Source organism: Stegodyphus dumicola, chromosome 1 (assembly GCF_044657685.1).
Source record: "Stegodyphus dumicola isolate Sdum_Otavi_A_Nest chromosome 1, ASM4465768v1".
Taxonomy (NCBI): domain Eukaryota; kingdom Metazoa; phylum Arthropoda; class Arachnida; order Araneae; family Eresidae; genus Stegodyphus; species Stegodyphus dumicola.
This window is the reverse complement of record NC_140768.1, coordinates 80,892,919-80,919,349: the sequence shown is the minus strand read 5'-3', so window position 1 is coordinate 80,919,349 and position 26,431 is coordinate 80,892,919. Positions and strand designations below refer to the sequence as shown.

Below are 26,431 nucleotides of genomic sequence, written 5' to 3'. Positions count from 1 at the left end.
ACGTGAAAGCAACTCAAAAAACATAAAATTCCGCGCAGAATTTTACTCTGCAGAACAACTTTATCAAAAAAAAAAAAAAAAAAAAATCAATAAAAATGTATTAGATATATATAAAGGACAATGAAATATGCCAAACTCTTAAAAACAGTGACATAAGAAATACGATGAAAAATTGTTCCCAAACCCATATTTCTAAAAGAATGAAACTATTCAAAATGATGCGATTTCATCAAAAATCTATCAACAACAATAAGACAGGAAAATTGTTGCCAAAATCACATTTTTAAAGATGTGAGATGTGAGAAGTGTACTCGGAAGCTTCATTTAAAAAAAATTTTTAAAATACAAAATATCATCATTTTTCCAAAATTCTTTTTGTAAAAGCAGTCGCAGGGATGAAAGTTTAACGTTTCCAAAAATCAAAGAAAAATAAACTGTACATTTTTAAAAATAAACCTTTTTAGGAAAAATCCTGTTGAAAAGTTGTTAAGCTCCCTTTGTTGAATAAATTCGTATTTAATCGATTTATTGAAACACGAAATTTATTTTAAGTTCGTAAAATAGCTAAGTGCCTACGTTTCATGACGATGTGAAAATGGAGTGTGTAGAGTAAAATCTCGATTTTCTATAGTCCATTATGTCTCAAAATGACGCGATTTCGTAACAAAACATAAAATAAAAAAAAATTCGAATTCGAATTTCGAAAAAATCGTTTCGAGGTGCACTGGCTCTTGTCTAGATGCACCTATGTACAAAATTTCGTAGCCGTGGGTCTTACGCGCAGCGCCAACGAAAAACCACACACACAGGTAGACTCTTTGTTTTATTATATGTAGAGAAGAGATAATCTGGTCTTAAACAGTGAAGAATATACAATATTTCACAATTGAAAGACACATTCAGAAAATATTTAATTTTTTGGAAATACTTTTTCGTGGTAAGCATACGTCATAGGTTACCATTAACTGGTATTCAAATACGTATAAGGTCGAATTTCAAATTTGAGAATTAGGAAAAACAAAGGGTTTCGAACTCTGCGCAAATTTAGTCTATAAAACCGATAAGGAGGCATAAATGCTTACTTTGGAAATCTCTGCTGTTGGTATTTGTTTAGAGAAACTATTTACAGTTGACTCGGTGGGAGAAAGCATTCCACCCCATCGCGAAGAATAAATACAATATCAGAAAACAAATTGCTGCTTTCTGCCGAGCCTTGGAATGTGAAAGATTAAGTAATGTTAGTAAACATTCTAGTTTTTATAATCACAGTCAAACTTCAGAAGTAGAATTTTCTATCTTAATAAAAGTTAAAATTACCCTGGCTAAATTTAGGATTTGTCTTGTGTCTCGTTTTCAGAATGTTTTAAATCAATTAAATAAGAAATATTTAAAAACTTCAAATGGTATTATGCTGGAGCGAAGAGTTGGAGTGTTATATGAATTACATTGTTATCATTTATAACTGCGAACTGCTTAAATTCTTATTTATTTATTGTTTTATAGATAAATGTAGTTAACACAGGAATTTACTAAGTTTCTGTGTCGGAATAATCTGGAAAATTTCAAATAGCAAACTGACCACTTTCGAATTTTAACCGATATTAAATACGTTTGGTTCGAAATTTGTAACCGATACCATATCTGTTTAATTTCATTCTGTCGTAAAATTAATTCAAGGATTCTTCCGTTTGAAAATCTATGAAGTATTTTATGCATATTATTGTAAAATTATATATCATTAGAAATATGTCGAATCTGGATAAAGAGACAGAACATCTCCCATTTTAAGCTTCAGTTAGCCGCTTTTGCTTCGAGACCACTTAGGGACAAGCCAAAGCTAAGTAGGAAACTTAGTGTTGATTTTGAATTTCGCATTCAAGTTAATTTGAACGGTATTCTGAATACTCAAAAAGAGATGATTTCTGTTGCTGTTAATGTTTCGAGTTTATGTAACCGCCAGCCTGATGTGCGAACAAATAGTTTTTACTAAATCTTTAATATGAATTGTTATCAATGCCGATCCTAAACCGTCAGCCGCCCACGTGGAAATTAAAATTGTTCGCTTTTTATTACAGAAATATACGTTTGATAATCATTTGGCCCCCAACGTGTTGTTCACCATCTTGCCCCGCTAGGATCGGTCCTGGCTGTGGTATATTTAGTTAGAAAGCAGGCGGGACAACAGTCTTTATTGTTATTGAGGTAATTTTGGTAATTTAAAGAAATGAAATAATCGGGTAAATATACATTTAAATTCTTTCTTGTTTCATTTAAAAAACATTTAAAGAAGTTGTGTGGTTAACGCATGTGAATTGGGTGTATAATTTAGACTTTTTTTTTTTTTTTTTTTTTTTTTTCCGAAGAAGGAGAAGTTATGCTTGAGGATTTAAAATGTCAACATTTTTAAAAACTGAAGGCAGAATCTTTTTGCATTCTTTCTATAGTCTAATACTCTAAAATAGGAACTTCAAGGTTATTTTCCGCAGCTCGATTTGATCCCTAACCATGGGAACAACAGCTGCGGGAAAAAAATTGTGTCGCTTAATTTTTTTACCTCATTTCATTTCTGTTCAGCAAGTTTGGATACTGCACTAAAACAAAATTACGCAGTAGAAAGATAAATTATTGTGGCAGTCCAAACTAATTGGCAAGTATCATCATCAGCTGATTCTTGAAGGAAAATGCTTAATCCAAAATCTTATTCTTTTCATTACATAAGAATATTTAAAATTAATGTATAAAATGGCACATTGGGTTTGGTAGCACTATATACAAAAGCCGTCAATAAATGTTATGAATTAGAAGTGTTGCCGTTGGGTTTTAATTTTTTAATACAAGATAACTGGAATGCAATGTTAATAACATTTGCAGAATGATAAATTTACATATTTTGATTTTACTTAACAGGCTTGTATACTTTAAATATGCGTTGATATCGGAAAGACGAAATCATTAATAGTTTTTCAGCTATAAACAATAATTCATTTTTTAAAACAAGATCAAATAAAAAATGGGCTCTGTTTCTAGAATTCTAAATAATTAATTTTAAAGCAGAAGTTCTTTCAAATGCCCGCGAACAAATCTGACAAAACACGCGAATGAAGACTAACCTTGAACTACAGCCTCAAATGACGTAGAGAAAATAAATGCCATGTAGTTAGTTACGTTATTGAAGTTTTGACACTCATTACTATCGCGAATGGGAGGGCTGCCAACGTCCTTGAAATGCCTATTTTAAAGTAGCAGATTGTAATATAGGCTTGATCAAAAATGTATAAATTATTGTTGTACGTATGTGTAACTACTTGCTTTTTCTTTAAATTAATGTATGTGTTTAATTACATTAATTCTGTAAATTAACGTAATTAAAAATTTGTCAGTTTTGTATTTTGTATCGATGTGAAATCATAATAATTTGTTTAATTTTTTTTACAAATTAATGTATATTTGTTTTATATTTTTATAAATTATTGCATATTTGTTTTTACATTTTTATATTGCTAAAAATGATATATACACTTGCACTGCATTTATGCACTTGTTTTATTATATGATTACTTCAGTTCGGAGGTAATCATGTTGCCCTTGGTGGGTTGCGCGTAGCCCACGAGTTCTTTTTCTTAGTCTTGCAGCAAAGTTAACAGATTTTACAATATATTAATTACAATAAGAACAATAATTATTGACCTCCCGCCTTTTTGATTCATATATTAGATATTTTCCTTCTGTTTTATTATAGCATACTGTGCACTTACACAGCATATAAATAAAGTCAAGAAAAAGACGGGCATTAACTTTCGGCAATTTGGTGCTGCGAGAAAATTGTACGGGAATAGGAGATTTTTAGCAAGAAAATGGCATTCGTGTTTAGAAGTACTTACATGTGTTGATGCACTCTTTCCATTACGAAAGCGGTAAAATTGTCGCAAAGAACCAACTGTTAGGTAACCATCGCGTACTTGTCGAAAACGTCAACAGCACTGAAAGAAAGAAGGAAAAAAAAAGAAAATATGATTATTTGCTGCTTTTCACGGGTACTTGCGGTATAATAATTAACTTGTATTGTATTTGAAGGATTAAAATTAAAGAATTAAAAAATATATATTCCCCATTTCACCGGAAAATATATTTATTCAAATTGGCGTTTTGAATTTTTGGATGTATAGTTTTGTATTTGGTCTCGTCATCGTTCGCTCTCCAAAATTTTTTTTCGTATAAAATGGTGTCTGAGAATGGAACTGTGTATAATAATGTTTCGATGCCTGCCATAAACGTCGTGAAACTCACAGCATACAGGAATAGAAGGAGAGTAGTAATTAGTTAATGTAGATGCAGGATTATGCACATATATTTTCATTGAAAATACCGCCACACTGCTCTAACATAAGGTTCGAAATCAAAAACCATTGAAATAAACAAACAAACAAACAAACAAAACAAAACAAAATCTAAGATTTTTTTTAACCATCTCATGTTTAGTTGTAAAATAATTTCTAAGAATTCTAAACTGCCACTTTTTTTTTTTTTTTTACTTTTTTATTTTTGACTTTGAAAATTACTGTTATTTCGTGTATTTAAATTCGAAAATATATATAAAAAAAATATTTTTTTTTTTAAATTTGATTACGGCAGAATACACAAGGGCTATTTGCCTAAGGGGAGGGCTTTCTAAGGGAAACTGGCTATCATCCACACTACATGTGATAAAAACCATGAAAACGCCTAAGCAGCCAGCCGGGTTGCCGGGAATCGAACTCACGTCGAACTACCGGTGTTTAACGACTTTACCGCCCGGCCGCTGGTGGGTGCGTAAGGCATTAGTATTGTTGAAATTGCTGATTGTTCAACTGATGCTAATTTCAAATAATTGTAACCGTTAAAATACCTGTATTTTACGATATATTCCTAAAGATTACCTCCCCTCTTCTCCGCAAAAAAATTCCAACCCTTTCTGCAAACTCTCATTTTAAATTGGTTATATGTGTAATGATTTAGCTACATAACTTCAGGATTCGAAAAACAGTTGCGTGGATACTTAAGATGAGAAAACGGAAAAGAAAAGCTTTTCAGACGTGGCCACTGATTTGAAGACATAATTCTATTTTCCTAATAGAGCAAGCCATGATACGCATAAACAGATTCACAACCATCATTTATGGGTGCGATATGCACCCCACAATTTTGTACATCTTCTTAGACAATGGACGAAACGGAAAGTAAACTCTGCATGGCTAACAGCAAGATGAAAAAGGGGGAAGAAAAAAGAGGCGACCAAGAAGGGGCGACAGACGAAGAGCGAGATTGCGCAGCAAACGCCTTTTATACCAAAGTATGATTTCATTAAACAGATTACATTTCGAATCACATTACAAGTATGCTTACTTTAAGCGAATTCCATTTCAAATGCATAACAGATTAATAAGTCTGATGCTGATTTAAGATTTCATCGCCTTTCAGGAAAAATTTCTCAATAGAGATCAGATGACGTATCACTTTTCAAAATTATAGAAAGTAAGGATTGTATTAGAAAAGTTATTGTTTTGCTATTTTTAGAATGTGGACGGAAGCGTGCTCAAATTTAAAAGAGGAGTTAAAGGGCTATTGTTAATTTATTATTAGAAAGGTAGATATTTTATATTATATTATATACAGAGCTTAAATTGCGCTGGAACCCACTGGAGCCCGGCTCCGGTACTTCTCAGTTTTCGAGATAAATTATAATTTCTGCCGGAGCGCACCGGAGCCCTAAATAAAAGGGCTTAATTACGTAATTGAACCACAATTTTAGTAGATAAAGTTTGTTTTAATAGTAAACATGCCTTAAAAGTCAATTCTAACTTTTGAATGCAAACCTGTCTTTCCCTCGCACTCAAGAACACAAAGGTTGAGATTTCAAGGGAAAAAAAAGCTTTCCAATCATATGCCCAAAGGCTTATTCTCCAGAATGTGTAATGAATTTATGAGAGCGGGCAAATTTTGTGTTCCTCAAAGTACTAAAGCGATACTCTGGTCATGCACGTTCCACGACAGTGACTTCCTATTGCAGAGCTCCTGCACTATTACAGAATTATGTAACCAAACGATGTGACCACTGCTGTCCCTTGTATAGAAAAGTCTTGCGTCTATTCTCAAGTTATTACCTAACCGTATTCAGGAAGAATTTCTGCTTGACGGCTAGAATATATCAACAGGGCATCGCGATCAGAAAGTCTTCCACTTTTCCTTCTTTATTTCTAAAGCTACACTTTTCAGTTAACGTTTCATTCCATATTCTCATATTGTTTCTAGAATTCTCACTATTGTCTTTAATAGAGCTTTAATCGTTTTATATTTTTTCGTTGTTGTGCTGCAAAAAAACCGTGGTGCCTATCATCCCTTGGAATAGTACATTACACGTGCAATCAGGGCTTAAATTTAAATGGAGATTGACTGAACTGCTTCTTAGCTTCTAAGTGGAATTGTAATTCCAGCCAGTACTCCAAATAAGACAAGGTTCAAATTTTTTTTTATTTAACTATTAAAAATTAATTTAACAATTTTTTATATTTCTCTTAATTTAAATTTAATGATTTAATTGTTTTAATTTTTAGCTATTTTTGTATTTCGTTCCTCACAGTCTTCCATCGAGCTCCGGTACTTCTAATTTTAGAAATTAAGCCCTGATTATATATATGTATGAAATGACAGAACACTTTTGGAGGCAGAAATAAGAGCCCTGAGACGCAGATGCGTAAAAATACTAATTGCGTAGATACTTGATGCTTAAACCATCCATCCATTTTGAAGAATAAGCAGTCGAGCCGGATTAAATTCCTTTTTTATTTAAATTCTCATTTTGCGACCACAATTCACTTGGCACTCTACTCGTGCCTATTAAGAAACATTTAAAATTTTGATATTATTGCCATAGAAGCGAATATAGTAGCACACACATGATTGCAGACAGGCATCTGGCCAAGAGGAAAGCACAAGCAAAAGTGACGCATCAGTTCGTAGAAAGAAGGGAGGGAGTCAAAAGTTTCAGTTTTTAGTTTTGGTTTACAAGTCGGTGATTGGTCAAGAGGCATCTGTATGAAGGGTTACGTAAGATCGCATGATTAATTTCAATGGCGCAGTTTAGACTTAAGCGCTATTTTTAGGACAGAGCCATGAAGTTTCCAAATGAAATAAGAAATAAAAGAAGTTATAGTGAATTAAATTTAGAAGTTTGCTTTCATATTTTTTTATCTTATATATATATATAATTTATTTACTAAAGAAATATTGATTATATTATCTCCTAAGATTAATTTTAGTAGAATTATCTTAAAAGAGTGAATCCATACTTAGTAAGTTCAATTTCGAAAATTGTTTTAAAGTAACTTGAATGTAAATTGTTAAAAATGTTTAACGGGAACTTGAATTAAATCATGCATAACAAACATTCAATTGTAAAAAGAAATAAATTAAAAGCATGTAATTAAATTAAATGCAAGTAATCATTGCCATTGATCGGAAATTAGTTGACTTTTCAAGGGGAACAAACCAACTCCCGTTCAATGAACAATAATTAAGAAATAAATACGAACGTGTTTCGTCCTTTACTCGAGCAATAAGGCGATGCCAACCCTTCTATTCACGGAAATGTTAGGCCTAGCTTGAATTGCCGGTTTGGCATCACCTTATTGCTCGAGTAAAGGACGAAACACCTTCGTATTTATTTCTTAATTATTGTTCATTGAACGGGAGTTGGTTTGTTCCCCTTGAAAAGTCAACTAATTTCCGATCAATGGCAATGATTACTTGCATTTAATTTAATTACATGCTTTTAATTTATTTCTTTTTACAATTGAAATTTTGTTATGCATGATTTAATTCAAGCTCCCGTTAAACATTTTTAACAATTTACATTCAAGTTACTTTAAAAGAATTTTTAAAATTGAACTTACTAAGTATGGATTCACTCTTTTAAGATAATCCTACTAAAATTAATCTTAGGAGATAATATAATCAATATTTCTTTAGTAAATAAATTATTATTAACTTACTTTGCAGCAATTGCGCAAGTAGTAGAATAACTCAATTTCGCACTAAGTGAATTTAAGATCATACAACATATATATATATATATATATATATATATATAATATGTTTAGTTTATATATATGCATATAAAAAAAAACTTTTTTAACATCCTTTAATGGTAAAATTGCTTGTTTTAACGTATCTTTTCCATTCGACGTGTCCAGTTTCAAAGCATATTTTCAGTGACTTTTGCTCCTGATGTTCCTGTGCGTCAAGGACTCACTCAGTTTACGGACTTTTGTTTCTGTTCAACGATAAATTTTCTCTTTACTGTGGTATCTTCAGAAATTCTGGAGCTATCTTTTACATTTTTTCATATTGAACTGAGTATAACTGTTTTTTAGCTCCAAAAGGTCAGATTTTCCTTGTCATCGAGCTGTTTATTTAGATTATCGAGAATAAATCTCTAAGCCGCAACAATATAATTCAAACTCGCTATCTAAAACAAACAAACAGATATTTGCAAATTTTGTAACATTCTTCAGAATGTATGGCAACATTCAAAGCTTCAACCTATAAACCTCTTTTACAATGGCAAACACGTGCTTCGGAAAGGTGCATAAGAAGCATTCGATACCATTGTTTACACAGCATCTGCTTATGCGATATTCCTATCTGAGAGAGAAATCGGGTTTCCCTTTGAAGAGTGTTCTCTCGCTCTGCTTATCTAGCTGACAGCTGTGAGGGAAATGATATCCGAGATATTTTTTTTTATCACGACCAATTATGAGTGAAGAGGCAGCGAAAGAGAAATCTATACGGCTGGAAATGTGAAACTAGCAGTTAACTATCAGAGTTTAGAGGCAAAGTATGCTTTTCCGAGTTGTTCACGTTTAGGCCATAACAGTATAATCCGAACAAAATATGAAATATGGCTTACATTAAATTATGAATGAGTAATTCGCTTTAGCTGGCTTTCGAAATTTAAGAAACAACTGAAACGTGCCAAGAGTTTTCTGTGAAGGAAATTGAAAAACTACTTCCTCTTGAAGTTTAGCAGTGCTAAAATAACTGCTGAAGATAATAAATGGCATTAGAAATTCTTTCATTAATTATACTGTTAGTGTAAATGCATATAAAAATTATCAGTCCCATACAAAGGGTTATTACAAAAAAAAAAGTATGCAGTTTCAATTATTTATGTAAAATGCTCTATCGAGTCAAAACCTGCTATAGCGAATCCGGTTTTTAACGAAGCCCTGTTCGTATAACGAACGAACGTTTCGGCACTGTCCAGTTCCAAATTTAGTAATTGCACGTAATAACTGCAGTTAAAGCTTAATGCGATTTTTTATTAGAATTATTAATCATTTCTTTCGCGAGATGTGATAATGCTAATCAGTCCTTTTTTTTTTTTTTTTTTTTTTTTTTTTTGTGATTTTTCAATCAATTTTTATACTACTTTGTGAGATTATCCATTTTTTCTTCATCAGATTCGACACAGCAAACCAACTTTTGGTCCCTGGAAGTTTGTTATAGCGGACTTCGACTGTATATGAAAATGAACCTTTATAGGTATACGCAGGGAGGCCTGAAAGTTTTTTCCAAACGTTCTGTAAGGTGACGTAAGCCAGTAATCTCAAACTCAAATTCCATGCGGACTGAATATTCGATTTGGAAGCAACTGACGGACCAAAACAATTTTTAACAAAATTTAGAAACATTTTTAATAAAAAATTTAAATTAAACGAAATTTTAAATTTAGCTTAATATTTATCAAAACATATGTAAACGAAAATAAATTCAAATTTGTATTTATTTTCTATCTGAAGTCTAACGGTTAGTACTTATAAGAAATTTCTCTTGCTGATAATTTGTAATTGAAACGTACTGACAATTAAATGTTAAATTTTAGATTTACATCTATTTCACGTAATTCCAATACGAATTAATTTAACCTTAGCCGAAAAACCGGAAATTTCAGTATACTAAAGCGCCAAGAACTGCTGGCTAGCGAACTAAATACACTCATAGCTCATGGGGCAATCTTGGAGGACTGGTGCAGCGTACTAAAACATGCATTTTTTTATAGGAATGTAGGGTCTAAAATGACGGGTTAAGGCAGGAACGAAAAAAAAAAAAAAAAAAAAAAAAAAACGACACGAGAGGAAAATGTGTTTATGTGCAAAATCAACGCAAAGTGCTTCTTTGTAGCAATACAGTATTCACAATAAATGTTAAAAATCGCAACCACCAGCTTGTTAACGTCGCAGTTACCAGTTAATACATACTTGGTAACGTCGCAGAAGGGATTGACGAACATTTTGAAAAACGACAGGCATTTCGCGCATGCTAGCAGCCGCAATGGATAGTCGTGCAACAAGTTCCTGCAGTGAGTCTCGTAAATGATGCTCTTCAGATGACCCCATAAAAAAAAATCCAAGCTGAATAAATCTGGCGAACGGGGTGGCCATCGAACAGGTCCACCACAGCCAATGCATCGGCCCGGAAATCTCCCATCCAAGTAATTGCGGACCCGGACGTGTTTATGGGCTGTGCATCATCATGATGAAACCACATGCGATCACGAACGACAGCCGGAACATCCTGCCGCAATTCCGGTAACACCTCTTGCAGAAAAATATGATGACATAAGCCATTTGTACGTGCAGCTAAGAGGTATGGGTCTATGAGGTAATCGTTAACAATACCCGCCCACACATTCACGGAGAAGTGCGTTTGGAATGCATGTGGACGTGTGCCGTGTGGATTATGAGTTGCCCACACGTGCATGTTGTGGCTATTGAAGATGCCGTCCTGTGAGAAAGTTGTCTCGTCCTTGAATAGCACATCCGATGGGAAATCCGCCTGCTCCGCACACTGTTGGAAGAACCAATGACAAAAATGAACTCAGAGGTTAATATGTTTCTTGCAAGGCTTGGACTCTCTGCAAATGGTATGGGTGCAAACCATTTTCATGTAATACTCTCCAAACGGTGCTGCAAACGACGTGCAATAGCTCTTGTACTTCTCTGAGGTGATTCATGCACAATGTTCAAGATGGATTCTTCAATGCGATGTTGTCGTGCATTTCTTCTTCCACTCCTAGTGTCAGAGGTGACTTCAAATAAACCGTTTTCACACAGAGACCGATGCAACCTCTCGAGCATTTTGTGCTTTGGCATACCGCCTGTTCGGAAACCGTTCCTGGTACAACCGTAGCGCTACTCTGCCATTCCCATAAGCAGCACCATACATGCTTCGGATCGTGGTTTCCCGGCTCACTACCGCCCTCTACCGCTGCATTGCCAGCTAATCACAGCTGTAGTTCCTATTACTGTTAGTGTTCCCTTTTTTGAACATTTATTGTGAACATTGTATTGCTGCAAAGAAGCACTTTGCGTTGTTTTGTACCTAAACACATTTTCCTCTCGTGTCGTTTTTTTGCGTTCCTGCCTTAACCCGTCACTTTAGACCCTACATTCCTATACAAAAAATGCATGTTTTAGTACGCTACACCACCCCTCCAAGTTTGTCCCATGATCTACGAAACACCCTGTATACTAACTATATCAAGGTGGAAAATTCTGCCATCTTTTCCCAGTCACGTGGACTGCCGTACATGCATGCAGTGATATAAGCCAAGTCCCAACCTAGTCATTCGTATTTTCCTCAATAGACCATCGCGCCCATAAGCACAATTCATATCCTTACGTCTTTAAAACTGTAAGCACTGTGCTTGCAACAAATACATAACTGAAATGAATTCGCGGGTCTCATAAAATTACTTCAGTGCAGCGAGTTTGAAACCATTGATGTAAGCTATCGCCCTATATGACAAGATCTCATAAAGTAAGTGAAACATAGATTTCTGTAGTAGATGAAGCACGTTATATTTCTAATATCAGTAAAATGGAATTCATTCCCATGGATGGTTCAGTGCAAATTTCAAACAAGTTGCAGTAAAATTACATCGAAGCAAAAAAGTCTTTCCACGATTGGTACACTTAAAAATTTAAAAGTATGAACTGTTTTGTTGAAATAGAAAAGTCCTACATACGGCCCAGCATATCTGAAGAAAATCTGCATACATTCAATAAAATTCAATGCAACCAAAAGTTAATAGAAATTTTGAACTTAAGATTCCATAGGCAAAAGTAGTGAAAGCGGCTGAAATTCGCTGATTGCAAATTCGCCCGGTGACAGACGATAATGGATTATCTTACTGAAAAGAATAGCGAGTAAAAAAGCTTTATATCTGTAATATATCTGCATATACCTTTTGGCGTCTCATCGCGATATTTTTCATTGTGTTTTTTCCCCTTAGTTATTGAAACTGCATAATTTTTTGTAATAACTTTCTATTATAAATTATATTAAAAAATGTGTTATTAATAAAATAAAATAAAGATTGAATCATAGACGAAGTGATACAAATGAATAAAGATTGAATCAGGCTATTTTATAAGAAGTAACCTAATTTAAAGAACATAGATATGATGTTACTTCTGCGCAGCACTTTCCCGCTCTATAAAAACAACGTTCAGTTAATATCTTGATGTATTATATTGTTTTCTCTTTGTTTGTGGGTATATATATGTGTGTGTGTGTGTGTGTATGTGCCTATGTGTATGTTTATAATATAGATAAGAAATAAGGAATTTAGAACCTACTCCACAAATGACACGAAAGAAATAAAATTCAAAATTCCCAATAAATATGCAAAAATTAGACAATATTACTAAACCGGAAGAATTATAGATATGAGATATACAATAATTACAAAATATATATAGGAAAAGGAAATGCAATCAAAATCCGATTCAGCGTTATCAAGGGGAGGTAGATCAGATTTAACTGAACCCTTTTTTCCCTTTTCTCCAGGAAAACCACAATGTTTCCGTTAATCCAAAATTACCTGATGAACCATTCTAAATTATTTAATTATAATAGTTCATCCGAAAATTTTGAATTCCTTCCCGAAGCAGGTGAAATCCTTTAATAAAATATACAAAAACACATCCATATGTAAAAAATTCCAATATCAAATAAAGTAACAGAAATTAATTAGCCTCTTCTTACTATATATATTGAATTAATGAACAGAAATTCATTTAAATCGAAATTTCATACTTCTGAGTTGCTTCATTTAGATACCCTCTACTACTAAATTTATATAAGGAGATAATATAATCAATATTACTTTAGTAAATAAATTATTATATATATATGTAAGAAAAATAAAGAATATGTAAAAGATTAAATTAGCAACGTAAATTTCCCTTCTCAATTATAAAAATAGTAACCTCTTTCTGCACTGCGTCATTTCTAGATTAAACCATGTTATATGACTCTTACATAATCCTGAAGATGTAAATGAAACAATAATAATTTTACAGAAATAAAAACTATCGAATAAAAATGCATTGAAAACCAAAACTAACTCAGTCTGAATAATTTTGATTGTCACATTAGCGTGTTTCTCTTCTAGTCTAACTCAGTCTGAATTAAGATTTCACCTTGAACATAACGCACTTGCTGTCTACGATTTAGCCTGGCTGGACTGCTGTCTGTCTGCTCCTTCTATCTTACTGCAAAATTATCTAAAAATGTAAGCTTTTTGGAATAGGCACAATTAATGTGCCATCTTGTTTGTGGCCGCAACATGTTTGCTGAAATAAAATGAAGATTTAATCAGCCTTTGTCTCCAATTTAATATCATTATGGATCAACACTTCTACGCCATCAAAAATTCTGCTCGTCATTACTTCTAAGTTTAATTTCGGTGTTCTCAGTATTATTTTTTAAAAAATCTGGTATTCACAGTATTGATCAAAAGAAATGAAAGAGCAGGCAAGATTAATTATTCCTTAATATTTTTTCACACTGTAAAAAAAGAAGGGAAAAATGTATTTATTACAAGCCGACAAAAATGCTTAGTTTTAGCGTCTTTTACTGGATGAATGGAGTGTCTGCTACAGCTGCAGACCTTGTATGCTGTAGACCTTTCGCAGGAAATGTTCCTCAAATAGATCGTTAAAAAAAAGTACCAAACAATCCTGACAATGTCATTACGGAGTTGCGGGTACCTCATATGGGGTGCTTCCTGTCATGGGGGTGAACCCAGTTCCTCTCTGTTGTCAAAAGAAAACCGACAATTTCATTTTATTACAACTAACAACAGCTGCTGCTCTCTAACCTTCACCGTTAGTGCAATGCGCAGGCAAAAAAATTCCCTTCTGAACTGTAAATCTTTCACATCGTACTAATTAGGTGAATTTATGGTAAAATTAAATGCCCCATTTAGCGAATTATTTGTCTACGAATCTTCTGTCTTCGTACAGCTGGAAACGTAAATATATTTAGGTTCACGTTTTGGCAAGAAAAGTAACTGATTGTTGGCACGCCTTCTTTTTGTAATATTCTTATAACTTATGTTTCCTTCATCGAGGCCAAAATTGGTATCATTGTTTTGATTTAATTAATATTATTTTTTATTATTAAAATTTATTTCTCTTTATTTCAAGGCAGGAGATTGCCAGTTATATGGACCTACTGTCCATTTGGATATTAGAAAAATCCGGATAAATCGGATTATATTTTTCTGTGCACCAAATGCATATTTACTGTAATGCAAATGATTAATTTGATAATTATGCATGCAATAATTACACAATGCGAGTAATAAGTGTTGCATTTTGTACTAAAGAAATAAATCGCACTTTATGCACTTAAATAAAAAAACTCATAGAAAACGAGCATAATATATACCAAAAGGCTAATATGCCTGCAGTTACATAGTATATAGTAAAATAAAACTCCCTTGCGTGGAAAAGAAACTGACTTAAATCCCCAGTTTGTTTAATCTATTTTTATGAGAGAAAATTTACTTTTATGCAATGACTTAGTAAAGCAAAGATCTAATGTATGCCTTTTCAATAATGTTTACAGACTGCATGTAAAAACATGTTTTCTTGTTCTCTGAAAATTAAATAAAATGTGTCTAGAGCGGTAGTTTTATCGCAATCTAATTAAACATCAAGTAATTCCTTTTTCGAAGGTACACATTGCCCTTGCTGGAGTACTAAGGCGACAAAACCAACGTAATTTCCCAAAAGTACCAGTTTCCAATTCACGTACACACTCCGCATTTGCCCCTATGTTCGATCCACAGGCTCTTTTGAGGTTAAGGATGCTAGGGATCAGTATAACCCTTATAATTTCCGTTGCTTTCTTCCAATTAGATACCCAAGTAGATAACATAGGTCTCTGAAGACTTCGTTAAAGTTAAATTCTCATTTTAATTGCCTGATAATTTTCGACGCATTAAAAGAGACAGAGCGAGATGTTTCTCTTGCGCGTTCACCACATATTCCAGCGATAAACGGGCAGTTTGAAAGATTCGTTTGATGTCTAATGAGAAATGAATCGAACAGAATTATTTTATTTCCTCATACATAGAGGTTAAAAGAAAATGGGGGGAAAATAGTGTTTAACTTTCTTTGAATTATTTTGATTACTCTTTTCTCCTATGATCTAGTGTATTGATTTCTGTCTGCTTCGGCAAAATTACAATTCCCCCCCTCTTTACTTGAGCTATTGTTATAAACTGACTGTAGCTTTTAAAAGAGCGTTTAGGTAATGGATTTAGTTGAGCTTATACAATTTATTATTCGTTTTTGCATTTAATAATCAAACGCTAAATATATTGTATTAGAAACTCTTTCCGTTATTACATTAATGGGTCAAACGTGTATAAAAACTACTAGTTAAATATATCGTAAATTATATCAAATAGATGCATTATTCAAAAGTAAAATATAATGATGCCCCTGTAACCGCTAATTTAATATCTGTCGTTTCACTTATTCGCAGTTCAGAGCATCAGAAGGAAATAAAATTTAGTAAACTGTAAGTTTTAAATCCAAAAACGGTGACAATAGTCTTTAACATAGCAGAAATATACCAACTCAACCCCCATCCTGCAACAGAACCCTTCTATTAGTTAATGAAAAGCTCTCAAACTCGAGCTTATTTTGAACTTTTTGTCATAAATATTCCACCTATCCCTGGTCAGAGATTACCTGACTTGTCTTTATTATTAATTCATATTTCTTATTTTTAAGCTTCCTTTCATTTCTGCTTCTAGAATTCAGCGTATTCTCATTAGTAGCATATTATTGCAGCTCTCGTGCTTTTATATTTATAAAATTTTTATTTATTAAAGTAACGGTTCCAAAGCTTTAGAGTTCAGAGATGTTGCAAAAGTTTTGAAACAACTAGAATCTATTACTTTAAAAAATACATTTCAAGGCCTTTCTGACTCTCTCCCACTTGCGATCGTAAGCCGTGTCATCATCATCGCACAGTAGTTATTTTCCCCACCTCATCTGAGACTATGATGCAAGTCAGCCTTCATTATTTTCACGAAGGGAAACACGCTAAATTGAAGGAATGAAGTGGAAAAAAACAAGTAGTGGACTTGAACTAATTAGTGCAGTGTTTCTCAACCGCCGATCCGCAAGAAATATTAGCCGGCCCGCGAAATATCCAGCTAGCTATCCAAAACTCAAAGTGTCATCGGCCGATAACCGATATTATAATGATTTATTACAGATATTGCATTACAATAACAACAGTTTACTAGTTTAGAAAATAATATGATCGATGATGAAAAATATAACAAACTGGCAACTATGTACCTAATCGTCTTTCATAAACTGCCGTGCCGTACACTTAGTACACCAGTTAGTGTGTAAGGATCCTAAGTTTTACTAACGTTTATTTTATTTTAAAACTGTACTATCACTTCTTATTTTCTACTTCCGGCCAGAATTAAATGCTTTAACTTGTTTATGCAAATTGTCTTGCTAACGCCCAAGTTGTGGCTTTTTGCCAAGCGGGAGAGAGAAGGAGTTTTAGGAAGCAAGCCGCTTGCCACTGAAGTTTTACGAGTTTTCACTCGGTTGCTGGTTGCCTTTAAGGCCAGAGGTTTAGCCCTCTTGATATTTGCAAACGTATTGTAGTTTCAGCAGCTCGGCGTACTCCATACGTACCCTTTTTAAAAAAAGGCCAGTCTTAGTGCTAGGCATTTGCATACTAATTCAAAGTTAGCTTTTAGTTAGAGTTTTAGTTAGTAGTTTCATATTCTTACGTTCAGACCACAAGTGGTTGGTCTGTGTATTCCGAAGTGCCTGTAAAGTATTGAAAATAAAGGGTTTCGTATACCCTTCCTGCTTGTGTCGTCTGTTATACACAAATTTTGAACATAGCTTGAGTAAGCCCCCTGTTCTTATTCAGGGCATTCCATGTTTCCAAAGCAAATCAAGAGAAATAAAAGTTCTGACAATGGCCCCCGAAGAAGAAGAACAACCATGGCCGAGTTTCAAGAACAAGTTTGAGGTTCCTGCAGCAGCGGCTCAGAATCCAGAAATGCCAGCTGCCGCCCTGGAAGGATTTGGTTATATCGTCCAGACCATGTGTGCATCGATGAAACCAGCAGCAAGCTTTGATGGAAACTCACCGGTGACCAATTTTTTGGAAACATTGGATGACCACTTCATGCTATATCCAGTCCATGAGTTCCAGAAAGTCACCTTAGCTACCAGCGCTTTGAGAGGCCAAGCGCTCAATTGGTTCAAATGTATAGGAAGAAACATCTTGAGTCAAGTGGGAAGTCCCACTTACACTTACGAAAATTTCAAGACCGCCTTAGTAAAAGCCTTCCCTGTCGTAAGAAATCGTGCCAAATTTGAGGCAGAACTCTTCAGTATATACCAGCAACGAATTGCAAATCTCTCAAACTTTATTTTAAGAAAAATACACGTCTTTAAACTCTTGTATGGAAGCCGGCCGGATCCTGAAATAATCCAAATAATTTTGCCTAGGTTACTTCCCCAAGTACAAGAGTTTATTGAATTAAGGAATCCGACGACATTGGAAAAGTTATTTGAGCTCGCAATCCAGTTTGAAAGTAGAAGAACGGCGGATATTGAAAGAAGACGCCAGCACGAGCAACGAAGCTAATTTGGTGCGCCAAGACCACAGCAAAGGCAAGAGCACGGCTACGGAAGCAAGTCGAATCAGTGGTCAAAGAATCCCGAGCATCCAAAAACAACCGGCGAACGTCGACAGTTCAAAAATAAACCAGAAAAAAAGTTAAAAGGCCAGCGGAAAAAGAAGGAAGGCATGGAAAAGAAGAAAGAAGATTTAAACTAAAGTGGATTTCTGCTGACGGGAGGGTGAGGAAATCCGAAGGCCAAGAAAATCCCTCTTCTTTCAAGCTCAATACAGTTATTGTAAAAAATTTGATTCTTCCAAAGATTGAAGTTTTGGTGAACAATATTCCAGCCACCGCACTCCTAGATACAGGCGCGCAGTGTTCCTGTGTGGAAGAAGATTTTTTTAGGAAATACTTCCGTAAATATCGAATATATAATTCGGATAATACGACAGTATTAGCTGCTCAGGGGGAACGATGCAAATGCATAGGTAAAATACCACTCTGTATCCGTATATCCGTATTAAGGACGAGCAGGTAAAAATTATGTTTTTTATCGTAAAAAATCTACAAACACATGTAATTTTAGGGATAGATTTTCTTTCAGAGGCCGAAGCAACGCTTGGTTTTAACCAAGCGTCCCTTAAACTGACCATGAAACCAGTGCTCGAAGAAAAAATAGAACCACCCACATTAAAGCTCCACCACCTGCCTACAGGAGAGCAACGAAAAATTCGCCAAGTGGTAAGTGAATTTGCTTCTTTATTTAGTGATATTCCCGGATTTACTCAAGTTACGAACCATGAAATCGACACAGGAGATTCGCTGCCAGTTCGCCACAAGCCGTATCGATATGATAAGACTAAAGAAAAAATTATAGAGTGGCACATTTGAGATATATTAAGTACAAAGATCATAAGTAGTTATGCCATCTCAAGTAGTTATGCCAGCCCGGTTGTGTTATCTAAGAAAAACAATGGTTATCCAGTTACACAACCGAAACGGTGGCGTTTTGCAATTGACTATCGTAAATTAAACACCATTACTAAATATCCGGTATATCCGCTACCTATTATTGAAGAAATTTTAAGGAACATAACGAAATACATGACTACGTTAGACCTAACGACGGGTTATTTTCAAATAGGTGTAAAACCAGAAGATGTGCCTAAGACTGCTTTTATTATTTTAAGTCTGGCACTTATGCGTTCTTGCGTATGCCGTTTGGCCTTTCAGGGGCACCGGCAACATTTCAGCGATGTATGGACATTGTGCTAAGGCCTGTTCTAGGTAAGAACACATTTATATATTTAGACGATATCATTATTACTAGTGATAATTTGGATCAACATATAAAAGATTTGAGAGAGGTGTTTTCATTATTAAATGAGGCCGGTCTAAAAGTTAATGTTGAAAAGTGTAAATTTGAAGCCACTGAATTAAAATACTTAGGATATAAAATATCTCAGAAAGGAATCGAGATGGACGAATCAAAAATAATCGCCATTCAAAGGTAACCGCCGCCAAATACGGCGAAGAAGCTGTCTCCTTTTCTAGGACTTTGTTCATATTATAGATCCTTTATAAAAGACTTTGCAACTATTGCTGAACCATTGTTAAAATTAAAAAGGAAAGATTCTCGTGGACGGCCGAAACCAATAGTGCGTTTGAAAAATTAAAACAAGCGTTAACGCAAGCCCCTGTTTTGAAATTTCCTGAGAACGATGAGAAGTTAGAAATTTCAGCGGATGCTTCGGACTATGCGGTAGAAGCAGTACTTTCCCAAAATCAGCAGCCCGTGGCATTTTTTAGTAGAACTTTAAATGAAACTCAAAGAAATTATTCCGCGACTGAGAGAGAGGCACTTGCAGTTCTGTTAGCAGTGCAGAAGTTCCGAGTCTATTTTGAAAGTGCGCCAGTAACAGTGTATTCTGATCATGCGACGGTAACTAGATTATACTCAGGGAAAAACTTATCCCCAAGGTTAATAATATGGGCACTCAAGTTACAGAAGTATAATTTGGTAATCAAACACAACCCCGGAAGGAAAATATCGTAGCTGATGCTCTATCCAGAATAAAAATAGATGAAGAAGGTAATACTGTAAAGGTGGCAATGCTCACAGCATATACGATACATTCCCGAGAAATTGTAATAACCGAACTGGGTAAGGATCCGGAATTAAAAAATATTTATGATTATTTAAAAGATCCTGAAAATTTTAGCCACCAAGATATTGTGGCGATAAGAAATAGGGCGGCCCATTACGAACTAATACATGGTCTATTATTTTATACAAAAACTACGAATTCCAACAACGAATTTCGACCTGTTATCCCAGCTAGTCTTAAATTAAATATACTGCAGGAGTTGCACGATTCGCTTTTGGCATCTCATGATGGTATTCGAAAAACCATCCAACGCGTATGCGAAGCAGTTTATTTTCCTGAACTGCAAAAGTTAACAAGGGCGTATGTCCAGTTCTGCCCAACATGTCAAGCAGTTAATTATGTTAATTTCCGCCCGGCCGGGTTTCTAAATAGCATTAAATCAGTGTTTCCAAATGAAATAATTGGCATCGATTTATTGGTCCCTTTCTCGAAAAGTCAGTTAAATAAAAGTCGGTATCTCCTTGTTTTGGTTGACCATTTTAGTAAGTGGGCCGAAATTGTTCCCTTAAAACGAGCCTCTGCGAAAGTAGTTACTGATTCTATTTTAAATAAATATATTTTAAAATACGGGGCGCCCCTAAAAGTTATATTGGATAATGGTCCTCAATTTGTAAGTAATATATTTGAAGACATGTGCCAAAAACTAGGCATACGTCATTTAAAAATGGTCTTGTATGGGCCGCAATCAAATATAGCGGAACGGGTCAATAGAAATATAGTGAAAATTTTTCTTAGTTATGTTAAAAAGTTTCATAAAAGCTGGGATAACTATGTCAATGAATTAGCTTTCGCCCTTAGGACCGCCAAACATGACACGACGGGAAAAACTCCTGCTGAGTTATTTTTAGGCAGAAAGATTATAACGCCGTTAGATAGATTATTTTATGTGCAACAAAGAGCCCCTGAATTTCAAATGGGCGATATAGAAAAATTAATTAAAGAAGCAAAGAAGAGCACTGAAGTAGCACAAAGAAAACAGAAGTTGTATTATGACATGAAATGACGGGGAGTAACTTATAAAGTAGGGGATGTGAAGTGTTAAAAATTAAGCATTCACTTTCTTCAGCACCAGAAGATAAAATTGCAAAGTTCTATCCACGATTTGAAGGACCTTATGTAATAAAGAAAGTAACTCAGGCTGTAGTGGTGTTAAAAGCCAAGAATAGTGAAACCTGCACCGCAAACATTGACCAAATTAAACCATTCTATAATCGTAATAAAATGCAAATATTTAAAGATCTTTTGCAGGATCCGGCACGGCAGGCAAAATCTCCAGAGGTGGCACAACGACAATCACAAGGGCCAGCACTGAGTAGAGAAGTTTATACGAAAAGAAAGTTCCCCCGTTGGAAAACTGAAGGTAACAAGAAAAAGAAGCCGTTCCACCGACCAGAAAAGAGAGGGCACGACCACCCCCAACATGAAGAAGGGAAATGTTCTACTAATGCAAAGAGAGCCAGGAGAAATGGCAGCAACCATAACACTGCTCCAAAACGAAAGATGTACCCATCGGATAGGAGTCTACGGAGCAAATTTCGACGAATCGACCCAGGAAAATCAGCTGCAGATGCACGGAAGCAGCAAACGTTTGAACAGCCAGCAACTAGATCCAGGCAACAACGGGAGAGAGTTGTCCCGATTCCTCCAAGAACAGCTGCCATCAAGCGTCCGGGAGTACAATCGTGAGTTAGGAAGAAGTTCTTCAAGGGTCATCAAACAGGAAAAAAAAAGAAAGCTCACTGAGGAAGGAACCGAAAGGCGAACCCGCACAAGACGCAGGATAAACCAGACTGTAGTCTTTGCCACTTTCCAGGACTGGGCAGCAAAACGGATGTCAGAATATCACAAAGATAAGTAAAACTTTATGTTACTTTGAAACTTAATTTTTTACTTAATTTTTCGTTTTTACTGCAAGTGGCAGAATTTAAGAAGTTTTACCTCATGTGAGGCCTACCTTTATCGCCAAAAAGGCGAGAAATGAGTTTTATCTATTTTGTTACTATGTTTTTCAACTACTCGCGAGAAAACTAAAATTATTGTATAATAATTGGAATGTGTAAATACTTGAGTATTGTAAAAGCTTTGGTAATCTATGAGAAAGGTACCTTAAGATAATTGTAAAATTATTTTATAAAATTTTATTTAAAAGATTCTGTCAAGAAAAGAAATTTTAGTCTGAAGGACTTCTGAAATGTAGTATTTAAATATAAAAGAATTAGCACTTGCTTGGAAGAAATAGAAGTTAACAAACATTGTACTACTAATGTATGTTTTAAAATGTGTAAAATTTACAGCATGTTATTAGTTCACATCTTACATGTTATTAGTTCACATCGTACATAAGCATGTCCTTATGTACGATGTAAACTGTTATCTTAAAAGTTAAGAAGTACTGTGATATGTTAGAAATAAAAATGTTGCAGTAATGCCAAAATTTTAACTTATTGGTATGACTGAAAAAAAGAGCGCAGTATGGTGAATATGTGCTAAAGGTTGAATGAACGTAGTTAGGCTCTCTGACGCTACACTTCAGATTTAGCCACTTTTTGAGAATAGTACCTCAGGGTTCAGAGATGAATATAAGGTGTATTCTGAGGTCTTGTTATGTTGAATTTTAACACGTTAGTTGTTTGATTGCAGGTGGTAGTGTTGAACACTTGTACATAGACAAGCACGTGTTTGGTGTTTCTCTTTACAACACATATCAGAGAGCACGGGGAGATAATTAAATAATGGCATGAATGAAATAAGAATAGTGTTAAAAGAAAGATATACGTGTTCATGTTACTTACCATTTGATTGTTTAACATTTCATTAAACTAGTTTTCCTTCCAGATCTCTGGAAGGAATCAGATTCAACTAAGAAAAACTCCTCTTTGTAGATGCAGTACAGATGAAAAGTAATTGTCCATGGAATTGATCATGTAAAAACGACTTTTAATTTCTAGATTAGATAGTTTCTAGTGAGGAATGTTTGTAAACGATTGGCCTCGCGTTAGATTTAGAATCTAGAGCTAAAAGTTTTCAACAAAGTCGTTTTAGACCTCAGTTTCAAACTAATTAACTCTGGCGGGAAGTATGTAAGGATCCTAAGTTTTACTAACGTTTATTTTATTTTAAAACTGTACTATCACTTCTTATTTTCTACTTCCGGCCAGAATTAAATGCTTTAACTTGTTTATGCAAATTGTCTTGCTAACGCCCAAGTTGTGGCTTTTTGCCAAGCGGGAGAGAGAAGGAGTTTTAGGAAGCAAGCCGCTTGCCACTGAAGTTTTACGAGTTTTCACTCGGTTGCTGGTTGCCTTTAAGGCCAGAGGTTTAGCCCTCTTGATATTTGCAAACGTATTGTAGTTTCAGCAGCTCGGCGTACTCCATACGTACCCTTTTTAAAAAAAGGCCAGTCTTAGTGCTAGGCATTTGCATACTAATTCAAAGTTAGCTTTTAGTCAGAGTTTTAGTTAGTAGTTTCATATTCTTACGTTCAGACCACAAGTGGTTGGTCTGTGTATTCCGAAGTGCCTGTAAAGTATTGAAAATAAAGGGTTTCGTATACCCTTCCTGCTTGTGTCGTCTGTTATACACAAATTTTGAACATAGCTTGAGTAAGCTACCTGTTCTTATTCAGGGCATTCCATGTTTCCAAAGCAAATCAAGAGAAATAAAAGTCCTGACAAATGTGCTCCTGTCTGCCTTGAATATCGCTAATTACTTGAACGCTGAATATCTATTGTAATGTTTAAGGCCTCTTAGGTTAGGTTTCGCTTTTTATCTTGCTTACATTCTTCTGCACGCTTGGACAACTGAAAACTATTTATCAACGTAAGTTTTTAATAACTTCTGAATTTAATACTGTGCTATAAATACTATTTTTGTAACTTTAGGTAGATTAAAAATCAAAAACCAGGGTGAGTAAGAAGTAAACGAAAGACACATTACTAAATTTCGTGCAAAGAAAGGATTCTCCAAAACCAAGTACGTCGTCCGCCCCTTCGAATACAGATGAAGGTGAATATAGTCCACAATCTGCCCCAAAAAAGAAAAAGCTTTGTAAAGCACTATATCGCTTATTTTGTATCTACCTACGCTGTTTACATTTCGATTCATTGTTGTTTCTGCTAAGGAGATAATATAATCAATATTTCTTTAGTAAATAAGTTTTTAAAAAAAGTAAATATATAATTTATATTGGAAATTTCTTGGAGTTTCAGTTAAGTTTTGGTAGTTTTATTCTCGATGCAATATTTCAAGTAAGTTGAATGTACATATGTAAATTATAACAAATAAAATGCTTTAAAAATTATTGTCTTCATGATTTATTTATGAGAAAAAACTGTGCCAATGGCTCGAATTATTAAACTTACCGGTCCGCGACAACGTACCGAAATATTTTACCGGTCCTTGGAGTAAATCCAGTTGAGAAACACTGAATTAGTGGACTGCTGCATCTGTCGTTACCATGGTTACGACGCAAGCTATGCGGGAAAAGGACTCTGAACTGCCTACTCTAAAATAACAAACTATAGTGTGCTATTGTAGTGATAGGAAACTAGATTATTCTTATTTCCAGCATCCTTTAGAATAGCATGGGCAAGAATTACATATCTTTATTTCCCGTTCATTTTTTGCGAATTACTAGAGTACTAGATTACTTGAAATACTAGAGTATCTAGATTCAAAAACTCATACGTTGGACACATAATATAGTCTAACGTGAAATGTGCTTTAAATTACTTTAATTAATAGTACACTGCGTAATGTATTGTAGTGCACAGAATATTTTTAATGATGGTAATTTCTTACTTGCATAAGTTATCATTTAAACTTGAATCAATTAAACTTGCATGAATTGTATATGTTACAGGAATAGCTTCATGCACCTGCAGTAAAATTTGAAACTTATTACCTGCGGATTGTTTAGGTAAAAATTATTCAAAGTAAATGTATAGTTTCAATTTATTAAGTCGCTCAGCTTGCTACAATGATAGTGTAAAGTACCACTATAATTAGAAAAATTAATTAAAAAGCTTTTCCATAAAGACTCACAATAGTTATTAGAATTTGCAATTTTTCGGCCTGAATAAAGATGTAATATACAGAAAACTACTGAGTAGACGTAATACATAAGAATGAAGTTGCATATGGATGGATATGCATGTTTTTAAATAACATATTAAGGAACGGAAAATATATATATGCAATTTTCAGAAAGGATTTTTAATGTTGATAGCGCTTGGGATTTTATTTAACTGCTTTCGTACGCCTTGATTTTACTTCCTTGTGACGAAACATTACATTTACTAAATCTCAAAATCATATAACTGACCTGTCTCCGATTCTATTGTATGGCTTGTTACTGTTCTTTGGAGCTTTCCATCAAATTTATTTTCTTGAATATCTTATCTTTTCTGTGCATGTGTCATTCCGAGACAAAACACCAAAAGCAGACAAGATAGTAAAATTTTTTGTTAACGTGTAAATAAATGCTGGATTAGATAAGAGCAAGTGACATTTATGCATTTTTCAAGACAGCCAACTTTGATAAGAAACAACTCAAAGTCATTAAAATGACAACGGGCTGAACTACCACTGTAGAAGGGATTGCCAGCGGAACGCTTTATCGATGTTACACCTTTCCTCTTCTCTTGTGTGTTATCTGGAAACGAAAATAACTGCTGACTCGATTAAGATAGAAGTTTCCAGAAAGTGGAAAAGAACATTTGAAATCTTCATTGATTTTTCTCATGAAAATCAGAATCAATATCTTCGAAAAGATTGTTTAGTTAGCTTCGAACGGGAGATTTCTACTTATATATATATAATAGGAAGAAAAAAAATGTAGTGGGCTCGCCAAAAAGTTACCAGGAGCTGTGGCTCCAAGAAATAGTTCAACGCAGCCAAAAAGACTAAAAAAAAAGACTAAAAATAAATCCCCGAAAAAAAATATAATAACAGATTTGCCAATCTCTATGCACTACCAAAATTTCATAAGTCTCCTATTAAATTCAGGTTTATTGCCAACAGTACCAAAAGTTATCTTAAAGAAATAGATTATCTTTTTGCACAAAAACTTCGCTTAATACCTGACCTTATTAATAACTATGATTTTAAGGATCTACATTGCAAATGGAGGACTTCAAGTAACGAGCTTGTTCTAAAAACTATAAATTCACTTAAAATAGACCATATACAATGCTACGACTTCGAAAACCTCTATACTACCTTACCACTTCAAGAAATATATGCAGCTTACTTGCTC

The 26,431-nt window shown here is 34.4% G+C and overlaps 1 long non-coding RNA gene across 1 annotated transcript in view; it reads right to left on the bottom strand.

The window, feature by feature from the left end:
* Nucleotides 1-25,678, bottom strand: part of LOC118184313 (uncharacterized) — an 80,569-nt gene extending 54,891 nt beyond the window's left edge. Inside the window, exons 1-2 of the long non-coding RNA XR_004757404.2 lie at nt 25,499-25,678; nt 3,882-3,980 (exon numbers count right to left, since the gene is read on the bottom strand). This is a non-coding gene — a long non-coding RNA (uncharacterized LOC118184313). The remainder of the gene's footprint in view (nt 1-3,881; nt 3,981-25,498) is intronic.
* Between the last annotated feature and the right edge of the window lie 753 nt (nt 25,679-26,431).